Here is a 25,956-nt window from a genome sequence, read left to right on the forward strand (position 1 = left end):
GGCTTCATATTTAAATGTAAACATTTTATCATTGTTCACCCATGTTTGTCTTTTTGTTTCCTTATCATTCTTGTCTGAATTTTAAAGTTTCTTTGCAGCTGCTTTTTTTTCATGACAAATGCTTGGAAGTCCTCTATCTCATTATAAATCAATTTTCCCTCCCTTCTACAGTATTACATTGGACAAATCATTCTTGGTTCTAAGTCCACATACATCTTTTGTGATCATGATTCCTTGGTACTTGAATTCTCTTTCTGGCTACTGGCTACACACACACACACACACACACACACACATACACACACATAAATATATAGAGACATATAATGCACATATATTATAAATATATTACACATATAAATCTATATTACATATAGATTTACTTAGAAGTCTATATGATATTAAGAATTTTTCATCTTGTGTTTTCTCTCAGGAGGTGACTGGGGAATTCTATTTCTATTTTGCCTCTGGTTCTGTGAGATCTTGGTAGTTTTTTCTTCTTTAATTCAGATAGTACAATGATTCTTAATTTTTTTCCTTTTCATTTTCTAAATCAGTTCATTTTGCTAAGTAATATCTTACATTTTTTTCCAGCCTCTTGACTTTTTTCTCATGCCTTATGAACTCACTGCCTTCTAATTGGTCCATTCTAATTTTCAAGAACACTATTGTTTGGGCAAGGTTTTACACATCTTCTATCAAACAGTTATTTTCGTTCCAATTCTTTCTTCCACAGCTCTCATTTCTTTTCCAATTTCTTTTTCTCTTGCTTTATCTCTTCTAGGAATTCTAATTTGAACTTGTGCCCAAGGATGTTGGGCACATTTCTCTGAGATGTTGCTTGTATATATTTTGTTCTCTTGTGCCATTTTTGAGTATCCCAGCTACCACACAACAGCTCACCATGATGTTCTTTTTCTGTTTGTCAGTTCTTTCCATCTACTTCCAGACTTTGGGCTCGCACTGGCTGGGTGCTGCCACACTTCTGGAGGAAATGCTGGAGCTAGTCCTATCGCTGCTTTCTTAGGTTACTGAATGCTACTAATTCAGGATCTTGTTAACAGAATAGGGACCTGCAAGCTTTCAGTGCAATGAAGAGGTCTAATTCAGGGTAAAGTTTCATTGTCTTCCCCCTAGAATGAGTTCTTCAAATTCCTGCCTGGGCTTGAATCTATGCAAGAGGGACTACTGTGGGACTTAATTCCTTTGAGCTAGTTAGAATGTGCTACTGTTTCAAAGTGGCAGAACTTAGGCTTCCCTCTACTCCTCTGGGATTCCTGATTATTCCTCTGCAGGTGGATTAGATGTTAGAAGTGAAAGCTTGTTCTGTGCCTGGGGTCTGAACCAAACTCCTCCTGTTGCTGGTGGCCTTTCTTCATATACTCTCTAGGGCTACCCGATCCAAGAATACCACTCCCCTGCACAGGTGCCTGCTCAACCTGTTCTGGACCTAAAGCTGAGGAGTGGGCAGAGTTGCCAAGGGTACCTATCCTCACTTCAGCCTCTTGGTATGGGTCTGGGAGTTCCTTTTGACCTAGGCCCAGTTTCTGCCTGGGTGCTGTGATGCACTGCATGGTCCAACTTTATCCCAATCATCCTCCCCATCTATCTCAGCTATTCAGAGTTGAAATGGATAAATGACATGCTCATTTCTTCTGCATTTCCCCATGGGGTTTCCATCCAGTAATACCTTCCAGCTCTATTTGGAAAAGTTTGTGAAAGGGAACACATTGCATTACTTACTATTTCAACTCTTGTTTTAAATCATTTTACAGCCTATCTAGGTTGCAAAAATGATTAGAAAAAATGAAGTCAAGTAGAATTTAAGCTCCTTAAGTACAAAACCTGTTGCATTTTTGTCTTTGTATTTCCAGGGTCCAATAGCAGATACTTAATCAATGCTGAATAGAACTGACAAAAAAATAATGAATGTAAAACAGCATCTTTTGAATTCATATGTCAAAATCAAGTCTAAATTAACTGAAGACAGTACTTCATTTTGTGTTTTATAACAATAAAAGGAAAATATACAGTCATTATGGAGAAATTTGGTGAAAGGACATTTCAATATTAAATTTGGTGAAAGGACATTTCAATATTATGCTGCCATAAGGACACATTTTTAACAATGTAATGAATAAAAACATGTTCATAGTTGAATAATTTAGCTTTATCTCTAGAATGCTTATTAATTTTAAAAATCACATTTGTTTTACTAGAAAAAGTGAAAAAGCATCTTAATTTTTAAAACTTTTATTACATATTGCTATATATATATACACAGAAATTGATTATTATTTGAAATAAAGTTGTATATAATATTGATTAAGAAGCAAATAATCAATCAATAAAGCACATAATTTTCAGATTTGAATGTTTTAAAAATAAAGATATAAAAGTGTAGAGAATGTTGAGTTAGGAATCTGACCTATGTGTGGGTCAGACAATCTCATCTTGAAGTGCATGAATAAAATACTCACCTGGAGTAAGCCCTTCAGATTTTTTTTCCCAGTTGGAGTATGGAGTAAAACTCCCATTGTCTTTTAAAATTTTTAAAGTGGTATTGGAAAGAAAACAATTAAAAGAGCTACTTTTAGTAGATCATGCAGTACTTCCATAAGACACTGGAGAATTTTTCTTTAATTGCAATAATTTGCAAACAGATTTAAAAACACTGCATAGGTTTCAAGTGAACCACATAAACCATGTACTGAAATCACAATAGTATAAAACTAATGTGTCTCAACATATTTTTTTTTTGTTTTCGTTTTAGCAAGGCAGTGGGGTTAAGTGGCTTGCCCAAGGCCACAAAGCTAGGTAATTAAATCCGGTCTGAGGCCAGATTTGAACTCAGGTACTCCTGAACTGCAGGGCCGGTGCTATCACTCCGCCAACTAGCCATCCCTGTCTCAACATATTGAACTGCTTCTAGTGACTCAGGAATCTGATGAAATTGTTAAGTCAATAGCTTGACAAAGTAGATAAAGAGCTGGCCTCAAAGTCAGGGAGATCTGGGCTATAGTCTCACCTCTGATACATACGAGTTGTATCCCTGAACAAGTCACATAAATGCTCAGTTGATCTAGAGCAGAAAAAATCCAGTTCTTCACTGGTAGAGGAATATTCCTCACTTGGGAATTCCCTAGGCCAAGGCAATCCCAAATTCTGTCTTCATCTGCACATTTTAGAAATCTCTTAATTTAAGCAGGGAAACCCTTCAGAATTTCAATAATTATCCCTCAGGATTAAGGTCTATAAATCTTACCTTATTTTATTTTCAACTGGGAAAGCCCCTATATCTTGCACTCATTTTCTATAGCTACAAAATCAAACTTGTATTCCAGTTATTTCTAGGTTTAGGTGTAGAAGGTTTCATAGAAGTTTGCCAAATTGCTGAGATGTTTCTTAAGAGAACTCAGAAGAATTTTTACTTGTTAGTTGACATAAGCCTATAGATGTTTCACTTATAGCAAACACTAAACATTTCACAAAACCAATGGAAAAAATTATTAAAGAGTATTTTAAGTAGTCTATAAGAATGTTACGCATATAAACATAACTATACATGAATATTAGTTCTTTCATTCAGAAAAATATATATCTTTTATAATCTGCAATGATATTGGTAGTTATAGTAATGTTTAAAAACATTCATTGCTTATATTCATGTCCCTTGAACCAGAAAATATTACTTTGACTACAATAAAAACAGTTTTAAAACTATTTTAATTCTGAAAGATAATAATCAAATGGAACATATCTATTAACCAAAACTACCAGTACTTTTTGTCCCCAAAACATCCCACAGCTGTCTGTATTAATGCTAATAGAAAGATTATGATGGATCAAATTTTCACTGTGACATTAAAAATTCAACCTCCTAAAATATCATTGCCAGATTCTATTTTAAAATGTTAATAGGCTGTTATTCCAAGTCAGCTGAAGTAAACATCCACCTCCCAGCCAATCCATGTGTTACAGCTGAGTGTAGGATGTTTACATGAACTGGAACTCAGTTTAATGACCAGCTTATGAAACTTTTTGATTTATTTAAGTATCTTACATTTAAGAGTCAAGTTCACCTTAAGATATACATGATGTCTCATTAAAAATTCAACTTAGAACATAAATTTTAAAATAGCATAGTAATCAAGAAAATGGCAGATAAAAACAATTGAGAAATGTACTTCAAATTTTGAGAATCTAGGATTCTACTTATAAAGGAAGAGAATTATGGCTATACATACTAATACTCCCCATGTATCATAATCTGGACAATTATCTTATACATCATATAGAAAGAATTAGCTAACCACACTGTATCCTTCCCTAACTTCCTGCCTCTATCCCCAATTATTCTACTCAGTACATAGAACCCAGTACCTTTTACCTATCCCAAACCATCTTGACTTTCATGTTCTAATTCAATTATTCCTTCTGATCCTCACTCCCCCTCAGGACTCCCATATTTTATAAAGTACTTGATTAGCAGACAGAAGACCAGGGTTCAATACCTTGGATGAATTACTTCATCTTGGGGCATTTCAGCTGCTTCATCTGCAAATGAGGGGGTTAGACTTATCTTTAGGATTCTGATTCTAAATTCCTATGATATGATACCTTTCTTCCTCCTCTCTTCTCAGTCTTGCTGAGTTAGCTTAGAAAGAAAAAAACTCCCTCTTCACTCCACTTGAGAATCAAAATATAATCCTATTATTAAGAAAAAGGACAAGAATTAAATTTGAAGTGAAATTACAAATAGAACAAGAACCAAAAATCTCCAACCCTCGGTGTCCAACTTTTAGCTCTTCTGGGCCTCACTGCTCCATAAAAACCTGTCAAAGGTGGAAAACAGAATTCAATACTAATATGAATACAATGCTACTCACATCATCAATGAGTACAACCACAAATGCATGCAGGTCACTTGAACATTTCTTGATGCCTATCTCCTAAAACAATTTTTTAATCCAACTGTCAGTATTCAAAATTTTTAAAAAAATATCTATTTTCATTGTTTAACTACCAATTTTACAAAGATATTAGGTACTTTTAAAAAAAAGTCACATAATAAAACTTTCAATTACCCACACCAATGCAAATTGTGACTGATGTAATGCAAAAATAGCAAACAAAAAATGCCAGATTACAAACCATGCACTTGTTGCATAGCTATGTACTGTTCCATGTAGAAAAAAACTTGCCTTATCTTAGCATTTGATATTTGTCAAGGACAAGATTGAAATTAGTTTATATTTGGGCACATGTACATTTGGTGACTTGTGGAGTTTAATTCCAAATTGCTTTTCAGAATAGCTGGATTAATCCACAACTTCACATTAAGTATGTCTGGTTTTCTAAAAGCCCTCCAATTATTATCCTGTTTCATCTTTGCTATCATTAGATAGCCGTAAAGTAGAGCCTTAGAAATGATTGAATTTATTCATTCATTCAATCATTCATTCATTCATTTATTTATTGGTGATTTGGAACACTTTCCTCTATGATTTTTGACAGCCTGGATATCCTGCTTTTAAAAGTCTGTTCAAAATTGCCTAACCATTCATCGATTGGGGAATTATTTGTTCTTAAACATTGGAATCTGTTTTTTATCAGAGAAATTTGCAGCAATGATATTTTTCCTAGTTACCCATTTCTCTAAACAAACATTTTGATTCCATGTAATCAAAACTCATCTGTGATCAGTGATTTATTGAACCCTATTTGCTTCTCAGTGTTATAGATTTCTAATAGACATTCCCAAATATTTTTCTTCAATAACACAATTTCTTGAGAAATGAGTTTCATAATTTTTTTTCCTAGCTCTACAAAGTAAATTTGGTAATTTGATTGCTATGGTAAGGATGTAATATGCTCAAGGGACTATCCTAAACATTTCTTTTTTTGTACATGGAACACTACAAAGAGTGCATAGCTTGTAATCTGGAAATATATGTTCTATATGTTCAAGTTTTAGTTCTACTAGTTTTTAACTGTATGATCTTGCTGACTCCCTTAAGTCTTGGTTTTCCTATATATTAAAAAGAAAAATAAAAAGTGAAATTATATCTGCCTTACATTGCTCACAACATTGGCAAGAGATGTGAGACACAGTATGTTTTCTATTAAATGCTGCATAAAAATTACAAATATACTGAGTAATAAAGTAGAAAATATATGTTTTTGACTTTGCATTAATCTTCCAATTTCTGAATTATAACATACCTGGATAAATGAGGGATATTGGAAACTACTTTTTAAAAAAATTTTATTTAAGGCAATGGGTTAAGTGACTTGCCCAGGGTCACACAGCCAGGCAATTATTAAGTGTCAGTGATCGCATTTGAACTCAGGTCCTCCCAACTCCAGGGCTAGTGCTTTATCCATTGTGTCACCAGGCTGCCCCCAAAACTACTTTCAGAAAACAAGGAATATTTATTTTGTAATATAATTTTCCAAATTTAAAGTATTTGGCTATTTGATTCAAGCAAGTTATCTCTAAATCATCTTCAAATTCATTTTAGCAAAAAATTAAGTTTGAAAGATTTCATTTAATGAGAAAACTAGATTAAAAAGTCTTAGATGACAAAGCTTCTCATTCTTTCTATTTAAATTGAACAGTCGATTTTCTTTAAAGCAACAATTAGTACAAGGCTACCAAGAAACACATAAATAGTATATTACAATCAACTCAATGGTATGACAATTTAAAAGTATCTAACTTTTCTAAGACTAGCTAATATGAATAAAAAAACTTTATCACAAATTAAAACAGGGTTTACCAAATACAAAAACTTCAAAGTACTTAAAAAAATAGCTGAGGATCACAGTTAAAGATACTTAATCAAGGACAACTAGAATTATAACAGACAAAAACTTTATTTCCCTTCAATAGGTCTTAACAATATGGAACAAGTGCTATACTATATAACCTCAACTATAGTATTACTCTAGCAGTATATAAAGACACATAATTATCTGAGCTTAGTATGTCAGCTTTAATGCAGTTCAATCCTTTTTGCTTATACAACCCCATAAAGCATGACTATATATAAAATTATGAAAAATTAGAAATAGAAAATTAATTTCTAAATTAAGTTTTTCACAAAACAACATTTTAAAATAAAATACAGTAATTTTAAAGTGAATCTGACACATATATAAATTATGAAGTCATTAATTCACAGGGGCATATATAATGCTAAATATTCTACTACAAGTAAAACAAAAAATAAATTGTTTTATCAAGAGATTATCAATTAGTGAAATGTGATGGATAGTAGCATAGACTGAGATTTGTCACTTCAAGTCCTTATATCATCTATATTTGAAATATACAAAACAAAGACTTAGACACTACCATCTCAAACAAAAGAAAGAGAACATTACTACAGTCCTATATCATAGTTCTAAGATCTTTGAGGACATCTGGTTCAACCCATATCTGAAAGAAAAGTTCATTCACCAACATCCTATACCATTGGATAGCTTTAAAGACAGTACTTTGGAATCCATGATTCAGTGTTGTAGGTCCTTCACAGCCAATGAAGATGAAAACTGTGCTTTGTCATTCTGTCTGACTCACATTCATATTTTTCTGAAAATCTTCCTCATGGAAAATTGTTAAAATAAACATCCAATCAAATATTTATGAAGCCTTTACTAACAAGGAACCTCAAAATACTTGGATTTTTTGTGGGGAAAAAAGATACCTTGCAAACTTCACAGCACTATCATATTATAAGCTATTATTAGTATTAATAATATAACAGAAGAATACAATGTCATTAATACTTATGAATAAAAATGTCTCATAGTTCAGGGAGAAAGGATGTTTATTAAAATGTTTATTATTTTATTATTTATTACTTTATTAATATCATTAACATTACTTTAAATAGTCAATTACCAGAATTTTAATTATAGGGGTGAGAAATAATGTGGTATTGTAGAAAGGAACTGGCTTTAAAACCAGATCTGAATTCTGAGTTCTCTCTTTCACACATCCTATCTGGGTGACTTGGATTAAGTCCCATAATCTTTCAGAGCTGAATGCCAAAGGTGTCAAGTATGAAGTGCATTCATATGCAGCCCACAACACACTGAAGCATACCTGAATCAGATTAAAATGTAATTTGGAAATATTTAACAAAATAAATAAAAATACAGTTAAAATTGTCAACATGTAAGTCAATATGTTTTCACAAGTATCCTTATGTACAATTTAGAGTCCTCTGTTTCTATTTGAGTTTGACCCCATGGCTCTATGTAACTCTCTACAAGTAAACCCTACAGAAAAGGCTTCAACATGAATTTGTCAGGGTATTTTCCTTGTCTGGGAGTTCCCTATATTAGTGAAATCATACATACAGTTCATATCCTAAGTATAAAGGAAGAACCACATTTTTAGCTCAATTATATGTGGTAAGGTCTAACAATTGATAAACCAGTTTTTTATTGAAATAATTTAAAATAAACTATACAGTTAAAGATAAAAAAAAGACTCGAGAAAAACATCTTTCCAAACTATTGTTACATTAGTCAATAACAGTTATAGTATTATCATTATGTACTTTTGTGGATAAATATAATTTTGGTGAATTTAAAATCTAAAATTAAGTAGCGGAAAGATGCAAGACCAAACAACCAGGGCCATATACATGAAAAAGGCTTTAAAAACATACCAAAGACACAGATAAACAACTAATTAAATCTATAAGACTATGATGTGTTTAGAAATCTCAGAGATTTTAGAAATCATCTGGTATAGATCCTTCTTTAGATAAATCAGATAACTCAGATCTTTGCCAGGTCACATAAATCTCAGGATCTGAAATGTAGTCCTCTGACTAAATCCAACTTTCAGCTGTGAAAAAGACAATGAAGAGATGTTGCAGTGCTTGAAGTAAGGTGTTATGGGACTAGTAAAGTTTAACAAAGAGTGACAATTTGGCTTTTGATAGAGGTGAGCACCTTTGCTGGGGGCAATGTGCTATTTCTAGAATCAAAGGAAAAAACAAATGTGTTGAGATGATCATAAATAAACTTATTTATCTAGTATGGAAAACTACAATAAAGAATAATATTATTAATTTGATGTAGAAAATGGGATTATGGCAGCAATGAGGGTAGAAAATAGTAAATGATAGAATTTTGAAGCACAAACTATTAACTAGTTTATTAATAACTATAAAATTATGTTAAATAGCTGGAATCTGTTCAACAATTCCCTAACTGTTAAGTTTTTAAAAAAAATTTTAAACTCCTGATTCTGAGCAAAATTCCCTCAGTGCAAGCTACAGAAAAATTACTAAGAATAAACTAAATTCATTCCTTGTAAGAAAAATCAGCACAAAGAAAAATTCTGGCAAAACTGGAAATAACAGAAAAAGCTTACTTTTATGACATAATCAGAAAATTATTCAAGATGAAAAAAATGAGTCTTAAATGAGCTACCAAGGGTTCCAAAGCAGAAAAACCAATGAAAATGTCTTAAGAGTTCAAAGATATGCTACTTATTCTACTTACAATTAAAATTTTATTGATCTAATTTACAATTAAGTGCTATCACAATACAACCAAAAATACAAATAGAACACATAGGGAAAAAAAATCCAATACAATTTAGTACTTTAAAATTTTCCACACTCTTCTTATCCTCTCCACCACTGCTCCTGATGCATAGGAGAGATCTTGAAGAGAAGAAGATATATACTTATGACATGATGATGATGCTTGTGATTAGCCGGTAGCAGCAAACATCTGACTGAAAGCTTGGTTGTGACTTACAGCTTCCAGTCGGGGATGTTTACAACAACAGACTTTCATTGACGATTATAAACTTGATGTACTGTTATATACTTATCCATTACTTTCAAATTTCTCTTTTACTTACATTTTTTTGTTTGTGTGTGTTAAATACCATTTATGTAAAAATGAGGATAAAAGAGCTTACAGTTAAAGCCTATTAACAGGGAAAAGTCTAACAATTTTCACAAAAAAGCTTACAAAAAACCTGATTTGAATATATGACTGAAAATATTACATATGCTTTTTTCATTATGGATGTCATATCTAATGATCTTACATAATAATGAAGTTGCAGCTCTTCTCTTACATAATAATGAAGCTGCAGCTCTACTCCTAATTGCTTCCTGAGGAAAAAAAAAAGATACCATTCCTTTCTTTCCCCAAACTGGAGGAACACAAAATGCTTGGGAGCAGAATTGAACAAGATGATCTCTAAACCCCTTCTAATTTTAATATTTTATGATAGAAAAATTAACATTTTTTATTCAAAATTAACCCTTCTGACCCTCCCATAATTGAGTATACCCTTTGAATTGTTTTTATGATACTGTAATAAGATTTATTAGCTATAATACCCTTTTATTTTATTGTGGCCAATAGCATTAATAGGTCATTACAGATTAGCTTCATCTTTTATTTTTCCCCCCATACTCACAAGAGGTACTCTAGTACACTGTTCTTCAAAGTGGAGCAAGGGAGCCATGGTAGTATACAAAATAAGTATGGCAGCTTAGATCCCAAGTGGTGGGTGATTAATTGAGAGACAAAAGTGAGGAAGCTACAGTATTGGACCTGATGTAAGGAAGATGAGTTCAAATCTAACATCAGACATATCAGATAACTACTGAGTTATTCTGGGTACCTGTCTGTTTCCTCATCTGTAAAGTGGGGATAATAATAGCACCTACTGCCTAGGGTTATGGTGAAGATAAAATGAGATGACATTGATAAAGTATTATATAAATCTTGAAGCACAAAATAAATGCTAGCCACAGATCTAACCTCCAGATCTCCTGGTGGTTAAGGCAACTATGCAGTTGGGTCTGAATGCCCACTGACTCCCTCCTGCCTTTTCATTTTGGATAGAAGAAAGTGAGTTAAATAAGAAGCAGGTACAGCTAGTCTGTGATTCAGAGCACAACATTACATTCATCTTTTTTCCTTAAATATATCTCCCAGATTTCCTGTATTATTGTTTCAAAGGCTCCACCATCCGTCCACTCACTCATTTTTTCAGAACCTCCGTCATCTCTATCTGTACACACACACACACACACACACACACACACACACACACAATATTAATTGTCAAATCTTGTCACTTTTGCCACCATATCACTCACATCTTGCCCCATTTCTTTACCTACCTGGTCAACACCATACTATGGGATCCTCATTGTCTTTTAGAGACTACTGCAGTAATCTTTTAATAGGTCAGACTGCATGTTTCTTCTCTCTCCAATTTATCCTCCATCCACATGCATGACAAAGTGACCTTCCTTAAACATAGATGTAACTATATTATTCCTGTACTCAAAATCTAATGGCTCACTAAGTATCAAATATTATTTCATCTTTCTCAGGATATCCTTTTTCATTTGCATTTTATGTAAGTTTTATAAAGTACAGAATTACATTATAACATTCACAAATAATATACAACATTGAGGTTGTATTCTCAAAAAATGTTTATACTCATAGATAAGCCTATGATAACAAAAAAATTTAAGAGACTACCACTCAGGTAACTTATGGGAACACTGCATTCACAATATACCTGAATATCCACAAGACATTTCACAAAATCTTTGCAAGTAACATGGAGAAATGTAGACTGCATGATAGTAAGGAGGTAGATTCACCATGATTTATGGGATTAAGGTTAACTAGGAGGGAGATCTAAAAACAAAATATCCAGTATTTTATCTTTTGCTCTATGTTGTTTAACATTTTAACCTATGACTTAGATTCACACTTGCAGAAAACATGTAACAGAAATGGGATTAAAAAAAACATTCCAACATTCTAGAATAAAGAACTTGATCTTAGGGTCAACAATCAACTGCAATTATGTAGCTGGAAAATAATAAGAGATAATATTTATACAATACTTGTTTTATAATTAATTTACTGACAAATTCTTGTGAAAACTTGTTTGTTTTAGATAATTGCAGGCTCAATTTGAGACTATGGTATAACACTGAAGTCCAAAAAGGCTAACTGGATCTTAGACTACATTCAGGAGGACAAGCTGTTCCCCCAAAAGGAGGTAATAGTACCATTGTATTCTACCCTAATCAGACCACACCTGAAATACTGTTTACTTTTTATTTTACTACCTCTAGGACCTAGTATAGTATTCATTAAGTCCTTATGAAACTGAATCCACAAATAAGCAAGGATAATGACAAGTCAGAAAGCAACTTAAGGAAGTTAAAGAAGACAGGGAGAGGCACCTGACACTATGGAATAAAAAGTCAAGTTGAAGGAATTAGATATGCTTAACCTAGAGAAATTAAGAATTATTTTCAAATACATGAAGGATTGACAATTGGGAGAAGGAAAAGATTTATGTTTTGCTTGGTTTCAGAAGGCAGAATGAATTCAATAGGTAGAAGTTGTAGACTGTGACTGAAACTTAATATAAGTGGATAGAGCACCAGCCCTAGAGTCAGGAGTACCTGAGTTCAAATCCAGCCTCAGACATTTAATAATTACCTAGCTGTATGGCCTTGGGCAAGTCACTGAACCCCACTGCCTTGCAAAAAACTAAAAAAAAACCACCTTAATATAAGAAAAAAAACATTTCTAAAAACAAGAGTGGTTCAAAATTAGGGTAAGTGGCTTCAGAACACAATGAGTTTTTCAGTAAAAGGCAGGATATCTAATCATCTGTCAGGAATACGTAAATGGGCTGTTTATTTAGTTGCCAGGTTGGATGAGAAGGAATTTGAGGTCTCTTACTTAGGTTCTAGATTTAATGAATGTACAAGAGAGCTGACAAAGGCTCACTCAGGATTATGTAATTGTGGAAGCAAACAGAACTATATTACCTTACCCTTACTACCTGAAATTATCACATTACCTGAACTACTTTCCTAATGGGAACGATGTGGCATAGGTTCTACAGTTGTTTTTGTCAATGCAGGCATATGAACTTGGGGTCCCCATACTTGGGTTTTAATTCCAGCTGCCTCCCATTAGCCATGTGATCTTGAGTAAATTGCTTGACTTCTTTGAATCTCAGTTTTGGTATCTCTAAAATGAAGATGGTAATACTTGCATTATCTATTGGGTTGCTGTGAGAAAAAAAGTTCCTTTTAATTTTCCTAGTCATACATTCACTGATCTTGTGGAGGGCTTTACAAGCTCTGATTTGGGGATTTTCTAGCCTTTCTCATTGTTCTTCCTGCTTCCTGTCTCTTCTTTTTCCAAATGAACCTCTAAACAGTAGCCTAATTAATATCCTGAGGCACTTAAATATTTGTTGAATTAATAATACCCTTTCTCAATTGAAAAATTTTGAGTGGTTCCCTCTTGTCACTAGGATAAAACATAAACTTTTTTTGCCTGACATTTAATACACTACACAATTTGGTTCTAAACAGGCATTTCCAAACTTCATTTCAAATAACTGTCTATTTTAAGAACTCATTTAAGTCTAGAACCATGACTGACACAAAGAAGGCACCTAATAAATGTTTGCTGAATGATACCTTCCAGCTAAAGTGGACTGCTAAATGTTTTTTCAAACTTGAGCTAAATATTCCATTTCCTGCTGCCATGTGAGAGATAGAAGCTGGCCCCACATGACTGAAAAGACAAACCTCCCCTATCTGTGCCTCTTGGAATTCTTATCTTCCTAGGAGGCTCAGCACAAATGAAACCTTTTGCAAGAAACTTTCCTTTATTCTCCCAGTTTTTAGTGTGTGCTCTCTCTCACTCTCTCTCTCCCTCCTAAAATTTATATATTACATATTGTATACTTTCTGTTATTAAATACATCTTAACAAATGTTTGTTGAATTGAAAGTGCTTTGTAACATGTAAAGTATGATAATAAAAATGAGCAATTAGTATTTTGAAAAGTACAAGAGATGAAATCTAAATAAAAAGCTGAAATATTTGAATTCCAATACCAGTCAAAATGTGTTCTATGATTTAATGATTTCTTTTTTTGGTCCAGACTTGATTTCATTACAAAAGGCAATCCCAATGAAATAAAATCTTACATCAAAGGAGATCAGGAATTGTTATCTATAGGCTCACATCTGCCTATTCTTCAGAGGATATGCAGTTAGCTCAGTCACACAGTTAATGTATCTAAATTAACTATGTCATATTCAACCAATTTGAACTTGAGTATTTTTGACTCTGAGGCTTACTCTCTTTGGTCACTATATTGCCTCATTTAATTTCATATAAGTGAACATGAAAAGAGAATCTTTGCAAATAAATACAAATTGTTTAAAAGCAAAATTAGAGCTATTTGAGGTTAAATTACAGAGAAAATTTCTAAAACTTATTTTATTTTACCTAGGAATGTATAAAATGCAAATTCAAAAGTAGCATGAAAAATGATTGTCCTGTAAGCTACCACTTTTTTTTTTTTTGCTTCTTTTAGGAAACTATATAGAAGCTACCATTCCAGGGACTGAAAACCATATGTTAGCATTTAAAAGGTTTTTTCCTAATATAAAAAGCTTTTTATTCATATGATGCAAATAATTCAAGTCATTACTGGAGTCCCATTTAAGATTAATGAGTAAACTTCATGCAGTCTCTATGGTTACTAATTTGACCTTCATTGTTTTTGAGGACAAATACTTAAAAATCCAATGGCCATTTACAATAAAGTCACCTTTGTCTGATTTCAAATTGAAAAATTCCAGGTTTAAATTGCAAAGAAATAGTTATTTCATGCAGAGGTAGGCACATGGTATTTGACTAATTAGGTTGCTGAGCATTAAGTTGCAATGAACCATTTATTACAACAGTCTCTTTTAAAACATTTATTTCTTTAAAAAAATCAGTGAAGGTTAACACAATGTCAGCTATTTAAGCAGAAGGGAAAAAAACTTACTTTCTTCTGATAATTTAAAATAAAAAAGGATTTCTGTATCACAGTCATTATACTTATACAAGAGTAAATAGAAAAGTCTCTTTTGGTCATGTAATCACATAATCATATTAAATGTGAAAATACTGTAAAACCCTATTATCAGAGTACATCACCATACTAGCATTATTTACCCTTTGGACCAAATTATATCCCTTTAGCACATAGTTATATACAAAGAAAATCATGGAGTCCTAAGAAGTCACTAGGAGTTCTAGCAAAGTCCCACCTGTGCAACATGTATAACTCTGTAACATGTCTCCACAAGAAGTCACCCAGTTTCTAATTGAACAATAGTTAACTTACCATTTTCAAACTGTGAGATAGTTATCTCCTCAAAAGCTCTGTTTTTGAACTTCCATAAACTGGTCCAAGTTCTGCCTTCTGCAAAATATATTTTAGATGTTTGATGAATACTTCATTAATAAATCTTTTTCCACTGTCATACATAAAACACTTTTATCAGCCACCTTTCTCTAGAAGCCACCATCAACCTCAGAAAACACTACCTATAGGCACATTCTGAACACCAGAACTCTGTATTAATTTAATATTATGGACTAATTCTACCAGTTCTCATGCCATCTTATATGTTAAATTTCCCCCCAACCAACTTGAAATTTCTTCTTATAACATCATTATTACCCAAATATAGTTATATTTGCTTATAACTACAGACATGTTCATATACTCCCCAGAATCCTTATCCCTATTCAAGCAAGTATCCATACCTCTTCAAAGGGTCACCCCAACCTGACTGGTCGTCCTTTCAGTCTGTTCATTAATGTACTTTCGGAAATCCCACTCTCCTTTAAAATAAGTTGATTAACTTTTAATTTTATATATCACTTTCATTTCTGCATGTGCTTCTCTCCAAAGACCCATTTAAACAAAAATAAAATCTTCCCTACTAACAAGAAGATTATATTCTATCAGGACAAATAACATGTAAATATAGACACATTTACATGAAATAGATACAAGATGATTTTGGGGACAGTGAAGGAGATATTATTAGTTGCTGAAGGGCCTCAGGAAAAACTACTTTTAGAAAGTAGCATTTGAGCTAAGTCTAAGATGTACCATCAAGGAAATGTATATTTTAGGCATAGTAGAAAAACACTGCAAAGGCAGAGATAGGAAATGGAATGTTGTATATAAGGGTGAGCTTAAAAAGGTCAGATCTACTCACCAGCAAAGGAGGACACAAAAAGTAACAAGGAAATATAAAAAAGATAGAAATACTAACAACATTAAGAGAAAAAACTTCAATGTAAATCTAGCACACAATAGAGAAAATTCTAAAACCAGAAGTAGAAGGAGTAAAACCTCAGAAGATACAAATATGAAAGAAAATAAATCAACATTATCTGATGAAATATAAAAACCAGAGAACATGGAATAAGATACTCCAGAATGATTTGCAGAAAAATAAAATATGTAAGAGAAGAAACTAGGAATGAATATTGGTCAGAATCTGGTATTCTCAAAGTAGAATTAAATTAATAGTTTTAAAAAATGGAATCCATGATAGTGAATCTATCTAAATGAGTGAGAATATTGTTAGATTTGAAACCCACAAAGACTTAAGTGGAGGAAAACTGGGAGGAAAGGTAAAAATTAAAAGTTAAAAATACAGATACATATATACACAAACACATACAGACACACACAAGGCAAAACACTGATCTTGAAAAAAAAAACGAATGTTTTCAACAGAAACACCTAAAGGTCTCCCAGAAAAACATAATTAAAAAAATTTCAATAACAAAACAAAATTTGCAAGCAAATGTGAGAAAAACTTTCAAGGTCAAAGCTAATGAAATCCAAATAATTAAAAAAAATGTTATACTGATATATTAGAAATAATGGAATGACATACTCTGGAAAGCAAAGTTCAAACTGAAACCCAAATTGACATACATGTAAATCTGAGACTAATCATCAAGAAAGAAATGTATGTTACAGGGAGTGTTGGTGCATTATCATCTATTATTGTGCCTTCAGTGCAGCCTCTGAAGCTGAGATGCAACGAAGTGTGGATCAATTCTCTGCTGCCCATACTAACTTTGGTCTAACAATTAACACCAAGACAACACAGGTGCTCCATCAGCCAGCACCACACCATCCATATGTGGAACCATTGGTTACAGCAAATGGAAAAGTGTTGAGTACTCTGGACAAGTTTACTTACCTTGGCAGTGTTCTTTCCAGGGAGGTACACATTAACAATGAGGTTGACACTCGCATTGCTAGAGCTAGCTGAGCATTTGGGAGGCCCTGAAAGAAAGTGCAGGAGAGAAGAGGTATTAGACTATCAAACTGAAGGTCCACAAAGCTGTTGTGCTGACCCTCATTGCTGAATACCTGTGAAGCCTAGACTGTCTACCATGCACCACGTCAGGAAACTAGATGGCTTCCATTTAGATTGTCTTAGGAAGATTCTGAAGATCACCCAGCAGGAGAAGATATCAGACACTGAGGTCCTTTGTTGTGCTAACTTGTCAGGTCTTTAAACATCACCAAAGAGAGTGCAATTCTGATGGTCTGGCCATGTTGTTCAAATGACAAAAGTACGCTTGCCAAAAAGACTTTTATGGAGAACTCACATGGGCAAGAGGCTCACAAAGGGGCCAGAAAAAGCAATACAAGGCCACTTTCAAGGTCTCCCTTAAGAACTTTGGAATTGATTGTGCAGCATGGGAGACATTAGCACAGGACTGCCCAGCCTGGCCTGCCCTCATCAGGGAGGACATTTTGTTCAGTGAATAAGATAAAATTGAACAGTTTAAAGGAAATGTAAAAATGTGTAAGTTTAGAGAACCCACTCTAAATGTTCAAATGGACTATTTGTGGCCAGCCTGTGGCAGAACATTCAGAACTTGTATTGTTCTGATACAGTAGGATACACTGTAACTTGTCTCTAAGATAGTACTGTCTTTTTGGTCTTGAGAAAACAGATCAAGGATTAGTACCAGCATTTGAAACATTTCTGAAGGACAAACAAAAAACAGAAGGAGAATATATGATTTATAAACATCCCAAACAATAGCAGCAACAACAAAATACATAAAAATAGAAGTTAAGTAAAAATAAAGGTGAAGAAAAGAATAATAAAATCTACAGAGTATTTGTGCTGATCTCACTGTATGCCTGTGAAATCTGGACAGTTTAAGGGATAAAAGGGGTACATTAGCCAAAAAAGATTTAGAACGTAAAAGAATGAGAAGATATAAAAGTTAAAAAGTTATATTCATAAAAAAAATCATTTAAAAGAACTTTCTGCCTTTGATGCAAATGGTCCACTTTATTCTTTACAAATTCTCCTATATACTCAAACTTTTCCTCTCAAATTCTTCTCCCTTCAAGCTTTAACTAAAACATGATTTTTTTTTCCCGAGGAAAAAATAGCTCTTAAAATCCTCTCAATTGAGGATTTCTCTCTAACTAGGTTCAGTAGGAACATTATAATTTTTCCTTCCTTCCTCCCCATTCTTGCTACTTCCATATTATTTCACTTCCGCTAACACCATTCCTCAAGTTTCCTCCTTTGACATCTATATCACTGATTTACAATACTCTTCCACTCTACTTGTGACTATTACTTATTTCCAAGTAACCTATTCTCTCAAAGATTTTAATTAACAGAATTCTACTCCATACCACTCACTCCTTGTCCTCATCTCTAATATGCTGACCACACTCAAAATTTCCCTTCCAGGTCAACCTTTCACCTCATCTCAGTAACTACTGCCATGATCAAAGCGCAGATTTTACCATCTACTGATTTATATCACTTCTAAGGGCAGGAGGATTAAAATTTTATCCTCTCATCTTTTCAACTTTCACACCACTCCCTAACTCACATTAAACTTCCATCTTCATCCTTATCAAGACTTCAGTTTCCCATGTTTCCACCCAGCCCATCTCTTTCCATTCTAGTATCATTTACCTCTGAACCCAGCACTGTTTCCATCATGTACTTGTTTTTGTGAAGTACTAGCAATGACAGTAGAATTTCTTTCATACATTCACACCTTCTCACCACATCATCCATTAATTCGCAACCTGCTTATTTTCAACCTTGGGTTAGCTTCCATCATTTAGTCTCTCAGCTCCTTTCTCCAGGAGCTTCTTAGAATCTCCATTTTCCTTCAAGTCTCACTTGAGTTTCTACTTCTATATAAACACTTTTCTGAATGACAAGGTGCCTTTCCCTCAAAATTATTTTGTGTCTCTATGTAACAATCCATGTCCCCTTGCTATATTAACTATAATTTTTCGTTTTCTAATTGACCTTAGGTTTGACCAGAGCCTAATAGACTGGCTGGTTCACAGCAGGAACTTAGTAGAGGTCTGTAACTGAATGTGCTGTAGTGTACATCTAGGTACTAATAAAATCAAGTTGACTTTACTATTAAAAGTGTTTGACATGGAGTCACTCAACCATCCTGGAAAGAAAACTGAAACTATGCTCATAAATTACATTTTGACCCAGGCCTAAAGGGTTAGGCCTAAAGGAAAAATGATTAATTTTTTTTTTAGGTTTTTGCAAGGCAAACAGGGTTAAGTGGCTTGCCCAAAGGTCACACAGCTAGGTAATTATTAAGTGTCTGAGACCGGATTTGAACCCAGGTACTCCTGACTCCAGGGCTGGTGCTTTATCCACTACGCCACCTAGCCGCCCCCAAATGATTGATTTTTTAAAAAAAGTTCTATATATAAGAAAATATAGTAGTACTTTTTGTAGTACTATACAACTGGAAACAAAAAGGATGCCTACTGATTAAAGAATAGATAAATTGTGGTACATGAATATATTAGAATATTATTGCAAAGAAAAATGAACATGAAGCCTAGAAAGGCATGGAAAAATCAAACTGATGCAATCTGAAATAAATAGAAAAAGGAGAACAGGAGACACAATGACAACAACATAAAAAGAAAGAACAGCGGAAAGTATGGGTGTGAAACACTGCATAAAATGCCAGGTTTGACTGAATTGTTGGCTAGTTTTGTTGAGCAGTAGTTTTCTTTCCTTCTGCATCCTTTATTATAAGAAGGAGAGAATGAGGGATATGTGTTGCAAAAAGAAAAGATAGAAAAAAGTTAAAAGATGAACTGATGTATGATCTTAACTGATATCCTACTACTCAACAAATTTTACTCTCTCCTTGTTTCCTCATTTACAACTATGATTCTAAATCTTTTCCTCTTAAAACCCACACCCAATACAAACCCTCCCATTTATAGTGGATAACTTAGCCTCCACGCTCAGATACTTTTACTTCCCCTGGCCATTCTGCATGGTTTTCCCTACTCCTCTTCACAAGCTAATAGAACATAGATTTGGAGAAGGGATCTTAGAGATCATACAGTCTATCCTTGTTGTTTTAAAGGTGAATGAATGAATGAAGTAACAACAAAAGCTAGGATATGAACTCAAATCTTATTTAGAATCTACTGCTAGGGGGCAGCTAGGTGGTACAGCAGTAGCTAGAGCACCAGCCTTGGAGTCAAGAGGACCTGAGTTCAAATCTCTTCTCAGACACTTTATGATTACCTAGATGTGTGACCTTGGGCAAATCACTTAACCCCACTGCCTTGCAAAAAACAAAAACAAAAAAAGAATCCACTGCTTGAATTCTTTCTGTGGTAGCCAAGAACTAGAAATTGAAGGGATGCCTATCAATTGGGGGATGGCTAAACAAGCTGTGGTATATGATTATGGTGGGATATTATTATGCTATAATAAATATCCAACATGACAATATAAAAAAGAACTGATATTGCTCGGATACAACCTCAAGTATGCTTTTTTTTGAAACTTTTTTTTCAATATTTTTCTTTTACTCAAGTCTTTTACAAAATGACCAATGTGGAAATGTTTTACATGATTCTACACACACACACACACACACACACACACGATTACTTCACTTCAAGAATGGGGAGGACGTGATAGAATTTGAAACAAAACTAAAATAAAATATAAAGAAAATATTTATTTGGGGAAAAAATAAAATGTAAAGAGATGTTTCAAAAAAAATTAAAAAGATCCAGTGCTAGTTATATCTTCCTGTTTAGACAGTAATTTTCATTGAAGGGGGGAGATTAGAAGACTCCATCTTATACCACTAAGAATATTTACTTATTTTTTTCATTTAAAGTCATCATGAAGATGACAGACCAAGACCTCAATATGCTTATGAATCAGAAAGTAAAATTAAAAATAGACTAGAAGAAAGAGAATCAATGAAAAGAACAAAAAGACTTTTTTTTAAAGTTTTTTTTTTTTGCAAGGCAAATGGGGTTAAAGTAGCTTGCCCAAAATTATTAAGTGTCTGAGGTCGGATTTGGACTCAGGTACTCCTGACTCCAGGGCCAGTGCTCTATCCACTGTGCCACCTAGCCACCCCCACAAAAAGACTTTTGAGGAAAGAACACAGTAGAAAAATAGATAAAAAATAATAATCTAGAAGATTTGATAATAATCTAGAAGATTTGGAAGTAATCACTTAACTGAGTGAGAAAAGGAAAGAAGAATAGTAAATAATAAATAGTAAATAAAAGAATGCAAAATGTAATACTTTACATAAAATCCAAGAATTATAGAAAGTGGACAATCACAAAAAAAAATAAAAAGAAAAGGGGAATTGGTAGGAAATTTAATCAAAAATAATGATGAAAAAGTAAACAAAGAAAACAAAAGGAATAAAACACAAGTCTATTAATGTAATTAACAAGCCAATAAATAGAAAATGAATAGAAAAATGAGTACAAGGAGCAAAAGACAGAATAAAAATGAGACTATTAGAAAATTATATAAATCCAGAAAAAACTAAAATTATTCTATTAGACAAGGAAAAATACTCAACATTCAAAATTGGAAGAGATGAACAGGAAAAATATGTTATACTGGAAAAAAATAGGCAATGACTTAAAAGCAGATGTAGTAAGTCAAACATGCTATCTGAATGCACCGAGAAAACAGCAACTTGAGATTTTAATATTATTCCACTATAGTTAGTCCAGTCGATAGAATGCTAGACTTATAATCAGTTAAACTTAAATTTAAATCTCACATCAAACACTAACTAGATGTATGTCTATAGGCAAATCTTTTAATTTTTCTGGACTTTATTTTCCTCATCTGTAAAATGAAAAGGTTGGACTCAATGACCTCCAAGTTCTCTTAAAACTGTGAGAAAACTTAAAGAGTTAAAAGACAGTGGTGTTTTTTAAATAATATCAAAGAATACAGGCATTTTTAAGAACCACATAGTCCCTTTACAAAAAAAAATATGAACTAGGACAGAGGGAAATTATAAATGATTGGGGAAAAAATTCAAATATTAAACACATCCTTCCTTTACCATAATAAAATAATACAATGAACAAATGAAAAAGGAAAACACTTTATTAAGTGAAGGTAATGACATCTTAAATAATGAGTGGGTCAGAGAATAAGTCACAGAAACAATAATATGTAAGAGAAGGAAAATGATTAGAAAAAGATGCCTAGTCACTCTCAGTACACAACTTTAGTACATAATCCTCAGCACACAACAGATACTTATAAAATATTTGCTTCCTTTAAAGTGACTGTAAAGATATCACACTCCATAAGTGAGCTAAGTTATCCATCCAACTATTTTTCAAATAACAGACAATAAGTATTTCTTTCTCCTTTGTAGATGGTTACTATCTACAAAGTAATTATATGACTATGAATATATAATCAACTTAGCTAGCTACAAATTCCACCTGGGAGATTCTGGAATGTCTTAACTCTTTTTCTTAACCCTTACTCACAAAGGAATCATGCTATGAATTGAAAGAACTAAAATTCTTTCATGACATCTTTGGCAAGAATGTCTCCCTTTTTAATGCCTTACTTGACACTAGTGATCAGAAAGGTCATTGAATAAAAGTTACCTGTTATATCTTTCAAGTAATCTTAAATAAGTTTTAAATATACAGAGGAATTACTTTGTTGGAAAAAAGATTTAATCATTTTGCTTTACCAAATCAAATATTTCCTTATACAACAAACAATTAAGCACAGTGGGATCATATATAGGGAACACAAAGTAGATGCAAAGTTATACCAGATAATTTCAGGGTTTCAGGAGACTAACAACTTGGGGAGATGGAGGAGAGAATAAAAACCAGCCTTATATTAAAGGTGCCATCCGAATTGTTCTTTGAAAGATAAAGAAGACAAAAATCCCTGTTGACTGGATCTGTATAAATGATCTTTCCAATGACAATTTTTTCCACTGACTCTCCAATTCTCTGCCTTAGTGTTCATTAAGTGCTAGGGTCCAAAACTCATAATAAATGATTATGAAGGATAAGTTTCTCTAAGTCTCTCAGCTTCTTAGTGATGTTGGTTGACAAGTCATATTTTGTTCCAAGATTACACTTGAAATCTTTCCAGCACCTTGGTAAGATCATAGGATCATAATAAGCCAATCACAAGGGACCTAAGAATCCATCTTATCCAATGCAAACCTGTACATGTAAGATAACAGATTTAGATTTAAAAAAGTAACTTCAGAGGTAACTGGGTCCAAACCCCTCATTTACAGATGATGAAACTGAAGCACAGAGAAGGCAACTGACTCTCCCTAGGTAGAATTGATAATAAGTGGGATTTGAGTCACATCTTCTTAATTCCAAACCCAGTATATAACATTACCTGAATTAAAAACCCTCTATAGCATAGCTGACAAATAACTGAAGAACTTGAAGAAATGTTGTTTACAATTCTAAGGCACTCTTCCAAATTCTTTCTATGATATAAATATGGTATTGACTCCTAAAGATATGATTTACTAAGAACCTCTAAAGAGTAAACAAAAGAAAAGAAAAAAAGAAAAAATTAATCTGAGTTCAGCGAACTTCTGGGATATAAAATAAATCCACAAATCAACAGCATTCCTATGTATTACCAATAAAACCCAACAAGAACTAGAAAGGAAAATTACATTTAAAACAACTACAGAAGTCATAAAATATTTGGGAATATATTTGCTAAGATTAACTCTGGAACTATGTGAATTTCAACTATGGAATACTCTATTGACACATAAAAAGATGACCTAAATAATTAGAGATATATTAACTACTCATGGGTAGGTTGAGCCAACATAAGATAACAATACTTACTAATTTATTTTTTTCAGTGCTATATAAATCAAATCATCAAAAGAATATTTTATAATTAGAAAAAATAATAATACTATGCATATAGAGGAATGAAAGGCCCAGGATGTCAAGAATAACAAAGAACCCATTCAGAATGTTTAAAAAGGCCTGGAAATCATGTTGTATTGGAACTAGAAGAAGGAAATGGGCACCTTTAGAAATCATCCCTCCTTTCAGATTTTGTGTGTGTGTGTGTGTGTGTAAAAATACTAGTATATAATCTGCTCACATTTTTCAAATATTATAATTTTATGCATTTTTATTTAAGTAAGTTTTCTTATTATAAGAGCTGCAAGTAGGGCAAAAAAAGGGCTACTTATAGAAATGAATGGGAGGGGAGAAGGAAGAGGAGATTACCTTTCATTTACACTGCATATATTTTGAAGATAGATATATTTATCTGTTTGTGTATGCTGTGTCCTTCCCATGAAGGTGAACTCCTTGAGAATAAATACCATAGCATTCTTTGTAACCCCAGCCCTTAGCATGTCTGGTACATAATTAAGTACTTGATAAATGCTTGCTATTTGACTACTAGTCATTTCAAATAAAATGGTACAATGACCCTTACATTCAACATGTCCAAAAAGAACACATTACTTGTGCGTGCTCCTCCCAGCCTCACCCCCTCCACTTCCTCACCTGTTTTTAACTTTTCTATTTTCTTCTGAGGGCATTGCCATCCTTCTAGTAACTCAGGTTCTTAACCTCCAAGTCAAATTCAGTTCTTCTCTCCCCCTCCAGATACAAAATAAAGCAAACATTCATTGTCTTGTCAATTATACACATGTAGCTCCCTAGTTCAAATAATCATTCTCTGCTTGAACTTCTTCCTTATTTTCCCATTCTCTTCCCTCTCCAATTACCACACAGCTTGCCAAAGTGGTAATCCTAAAGCAGAGACCTATTTCTACAATATTTCTCAAAAAAGTTCCAGTGATTCCCTCTTGCTTCTAAGATAATGCAAACTCCCACTCAGGTCCCAGTTAAAACATCACCTTCTATAAGAAGTCTTTCCTAATACCCCTTAATGATAATGTCTTCCCTTTGCTGATTATCTCCAATTTACCTGTGTATAGCTTATTTAAACATAGTTGTTTACATATTGTCACCTCATTACACTGTAAGGTCCCTGAAAGCAGGGACTGCTCCAATCAAAAACCTCCAGAGATTCCCTTTTAGCTCTAAGATCAAATATAAAATCTTCTGTCTTCTCAAAGTTGTTCACATCTCTAACTTTCCAGTGTTCTTACCCTTGTGCTCTGCAATCCAGTGACACTGACTTCCTTGCAGTTCCTTGCCTAGGTACTCCATCTCCCAATGCCACCCTTTTCAGTGGCTTCACCTGAACACTCCCTTCATTGCTGTCTCCCAACTACCTATCTTTCTTCCAGACTCTCTTAAAATGCTACCTTCTTCAAAAAGCTTTTCCCAGAGCTCCTTAACTTCAGTGACTTTTCTCTGAGACTACCCCAATCTGTCCTTATTTCATATTCTGTTTTTACATCATCATTTCTATGCTGTTGGCTGTCTTTTGCCTTTCTTTGTATACCTAGTACTTATCACAGCGCCTGTCCCATAGCCCCAGATAGCCTAGAAATCTCTAAGCAGATGGTAATGAGGCTCCCTAATAAGCTTTTAAGCACCAAGTTAGGAGGCAGATGAAAAGGGTGAGTGTCTAGAGTTCTGGCACTGGTGACAAAAGCCAGGACTTCCCGTATCTTAATGGAGTTCCATGTTCTTCCTCCTGTCCCCAATTTGGTTGTAATATCTGAAGCCGCCCAACAACCATCATGGTCCAATGGAAAAAAATAC

At 33.4% G+C, this 25,956-nt stretch overlaps 1 pseudogene; it reads right to left on the bottom strand.

Annotated features, from left to right (window-relative positions):
- Positions 1-15,314, bottom strand: part of LOC141499802 (GTP-binding nuclear protein Ran pseudogene) — a 59,589-nt pseudogene extending 44,275 nt beyond the window's left edge.
- Between the last annotated feature and the right edge of the window lie 10,642 nt (positions 15,315-25,956).

This window comes from Macrotis lagotis, chromosome X, assembly GCF_037893015.1.
Source record: "Macrotis lagotis isolate mMagLag1 chromosome X, bilby.v1.9.chrom.fasta, whole genome shotgun sequence".
Classification (NCBI taxonomy): domain Eukaryota; kingdom Metazoa; phylum Chordata; class Mammalia; order Peramelemorphia; family Peramelidae; genus Macrotis; species Macrotis lagotis.